Here is an 864-nt window from a genome sequence, read left to right on the forward strand (position 1 = left end):
CAAGTGTGGAGGATCATGTGACAGGAGTGGGCGGGGCTCAACAGGAGAGCAATTATTTTGTCTGAAGGACCTGTGAGGAGCAGCCGGGAGAGAAGAGCACATGTGAGGAGCCTGGTGAGAGCTTCTTATATAATACTTCCAGGGCTGCAGTCACTGCTCTGCTGTATACAATATATATCCATGTACAGGGTTAGTACTATAACTGTACACACAAGCAGTCACTGGTGAGGTCACTGTGTACATACATTACATTACTTATCCTGTACTGATCCTGAGTTATATCCTGTATTATTCTCCAGAGCTGGACTCACTATTCTGCTGGTGAGGTCACTGTGTACATACATTACATTACTTATCCTGTACTGATCCTGAGTTATATCCTGTATTATTCTCCAGAGCTGCACTCACTATTCTGCTGGTGAGGTCACTGTGTACATACATTACATTACTTATCCTGTACTGATCCTGAGTTATATCCTGTATTATTCTCCAGAGCTGGACTCACTATTCTGCTGGTGAGGTCACTGTGTACATACATTACATTACTTATCCTGTACTGATCCTGAGTTATATCCTGTATTATTCTCCAGAGATGTACTCACGGTTCAGTTTGTCACGAACCGCGACGTGCGGGTGGTAGAATTATCTATAAAATCACTATTTGTCTGCACTAGACCGAAAATAATGATAAAAAATCCCTCTTACACCACCCAATTAAATCGCTGCCACCACCTGCCAATTTCAAGCCGACAGGAAGCTATCAATCCAATCTGGATATGTTAAAATTCCCAAATATAATCTACTATCCCCAGTAGTATATAAAAACAGGAAAAAGATTAATCCAAATCTTTAATGTAGCCGAAC

The sequence above is a fragment of the Hyla sarda genome, chromosome 12 (genome assembly GCF_029499605.1).
Source record: "Hyla sarda isolate aHylSar1 chromosome 12, aHylSar1.hap1, whole genome shotgun sequence".
NCBI classification, from domain to species: domain Eukaryota; kingdom Metazoa; phylum Chordata; class Amphibia; order Anura; family Hylidae; genus Hyla; species Hyla sarda.